This window comes from Neopelma chrysocephalum, unplaced genomic scaffold, assembly GCF_003984885.1.
Source record: "Neopelma chrysocephalum unplaced genomic scaffold, ASM398488v2 Primary Assembly neopelma1_59, whole genome shotgun sequence".
Classification (NCBI taxonomy): domain Eukaryota; kingdom Metazoa; phylum Chordata; class Aves; order Passeriformes; family Pipridae; genus Neopelma; species Neopelma chrysocephalum.
In genome coordinates, this window is record NW_020897714.1 from 2,974,458 (window position 1) to 2,977,692 (window position 3,235).

Here is a 3,235-nt window from a genome sequence, read left to right on the forward strand (position 1 = left end):
CCTGCAGCTGAAAGTATTTAGTGTATTCTGTGGTAGGGGTGTTCCATGTGACTTCTGTCAATTACAAAACTAACGAAGATGTGTTGATACTAACTCTTAAGTCTCTTATAGAATTAAAACTATTACTGCTGAAAACTTAGGTGGGAGTAAGGAAGCCTACAATTTTGTAATGCTAAAAAGGTTCTGGTTGCTACTAGGAAAATATTTTTTAAAATACATTCTCAAGTTACTTTTCTTACTTAATCTACAATATAAGAATACTCACTGGAAACCTTCTTGTCTAAGCTGCGATTTGGTTGGACTTCATTTATGAAACTTATCCTGCAAAGCACAGGTTTTATTGTTATATAACCTTACAAAAGTATAGCTTTGTGAAGTCAGGGAAGATGGTTTCCAAGAGAGAAGTGAAAACATTATGAATTGTTTATACTGATCAACGTAAGACTTCAGCTATTCATTGTCAGCAGACAAAATACAACAGCTCCAGGAAAAAGCATTTTTACCAAAGATACTGAGAATGTTCTTTGCGTTTGATATATAGGAAAGCACAAATAGCTTGGGTTTCTATATTTGAGCAGGATCTTACGTAACCTGGTGTTACTGCTATGTGGTTTGCTTTTTAAGAGTCTTGCATTTGATCTAGTTTGCCTGGTTTGTACATCTGGAGGAGAACTGTTTTCTTTTTGCGGACTTCTGTGGCTGAAAGCAAGTAAGCTATTTTTCATTCTTCTGAGAAGAGTGCAAGAGAACAAGGCCGTCTGCCTTTAGAAAGTACTTCTATTGTGGGACAGATAGAACCATCCAAATACCCACTACAGCATACGTAAGTCAACATTGAGCACACTTCCTCAGAGTAAATCTCGACAAAGATTACTCGCGTACCAAAATAAAATGGTCTGACTTGCTACAAATACTAGAACAACTTTTAAGGACTTGCTCACAGTCTTGATGCTGCTGTTATGAGTACTTGAGCTACCTGTGAAACTTTATCACTTCCTGAAATAAAATTTAACAAACCAAAGTCCAACCACTTCAATGGAGCAGTATGTGTCTCTGCTAGGAGTTATTTATGGACACTATATACTGCTATTAGACTATAGTTCAGAATTTATAAAAGACCTGATAGACTGGTTTAGACAAGGACACTAAGAAATTCAGATGTGTAGTATCTGGAGGTGAGTGTAACTAGCTGTAAAGATGGGGGATGATGACTTCATCTTTTGCATTGACCTTTCACAGGATTCCAAGATGGGGTTATCTAATATCTGAATGAACTGTATTGGATGATCTCTTGAAGCAGTCAAGTAATTGAGTGTTACCTTGATTACATGCTGTTCTTCAGTGTTCATACAGTGGGGACAGGTCTTCTTGGTTCCTACCACATTGAAAAGTATCCCTTAGTCCTTTTTATTCTACTGCTTATATTGTTCAGGTGTTTTAACTTGTATTTCTGCCTACAGCTCTTGAAGAACTTAGTAATTAAATTTCTACTTTAGGTTCCCAACCAGATGAAAAAAGCTTTGCAAAACGGTACGAGGTTATGGAATGTGGTTGGATCTCAAATGGAGTTCTCTGCAAATGTTAGATGCTGTCAGGAAAAAAAAAAAAAACACACACACACACTAAATAAATAAATAAATATCCCCCCTCACAACACCCCAAACACACACAAAAAAACCCTCAAAAAACCCCCAAAACAAAAAAACAAACAAGAACAAAAATCCCCCAAAAAGACAACCCAAACCCAACAGTTTAAAGAAGGTAAGAGGAATGGGAGTCCTGCTTGAGGACAAATGCAGGTCAGGAATCTCCACAAGTAGAGTATGGGAATAAGAGAGTTAGAAGCAGCCTCCTCTTATTACTTTACTGCTTTTAGTGGAAGGAAAAGGAGAAGTAGGAGGAAAAAGGCATGTAGGAAAAACTGAAGGTGCTGGTAGTAGGCTGCTGAGTAAGGTGCTGAGTTAACCATTTCTTTGAGTTACTAGCAAGTCTTCTCATCAGTGATAGTGCCTAACTCAAGACTTCTGAGGTCACTTCCTACGTTGTTTTTCCTTCTGTGAAATACTGGTTTTGCTTCATTAAAGAGAATACAACTAACTTTGAACAGGCTTGTAGACACGATACTAACCTACTTAAAACTTAATTAGAATATGCCAATTTATGAACCATTTACAGTTCACTGACTTTGTTAATCTTAGTTTGCATCAAATCATAGGATTTCTATTTCCTGAGAAGTCAGGAAGTATATCATGATATGAGGGTAACTAACTACAGTTGCGTCCAGGAGTTCCAGATGATGACCAAAGTTTTTGGCAGTATTTGCTGTGCAGGCTCAACAAGGCCCCAAAGCTAGCTCTTAACTGTGCTGGGCATTTGCTTATGCTATTCTTTGGAGGACTCTGCTCAACACCAGAATTTTCTCTCTATTTAGACAAGCCTGTATGTCTCAATGATGTAGGTGTCTACTAAATGTAGGCTTTTTCTATCAAATAGCAATGTATACTCTTTGCTCCTGCATTTTTGGAGCTGTCATTGGCCCCTGTATTGAGCAGAATGGGATGGAAATGGTGTTGAGAATTGTGGAGAATCAGAAATATTTCTTGTGAGATGGTTTGAAAAGTGGGAACCTTTGAAACTTTCACCATTATGACAAAGTAGTATTCTGTCCAAGAGAACAGAAAATATTTTGGCTTGGAGAAGTTTTTGTTGTAATCTGATTAAAATGATAAATTGCTCTACTTCCAAAATGAAAACTTATTTCAAGATGATCTCTTGATTCTTAATCTTAAAATTTTAAGACTTAAGTTTGCTGAAATTGGCCAAAGCCTAAAATTGGGTGCCATGTTCTACAGCCATAAAATAATCTTTGATTGTAGGGAGGAGCTGGGTGCTCACTCATATTCCACTGGCCAGTTTTGAGCTTTGATTGTGTTTATTCAGAACCAGGATGTTGAATGATAGACTGCAAATATAATTGTCTTAATCTACTTCCAATGCTTTATACACTCAGGCAAGTAGCATGGACCTAATGCAGCTGCAGGGTGACTGTGAAAAGAGGGCTTCTTGGTTCCTGGTTGTTGACTGCACTGATCCTTGTTAGTGAATTACTACTACAGGAAACTTTGGGTGCTGGGGATCCTTATGTACAGGAAAGGAAACGTGTTCTCTGCTTACTTTTCTAGATCTTCTAGACAGTGATAGGTAATACAGCAGTAATACACAGTTCCCCTTAGTT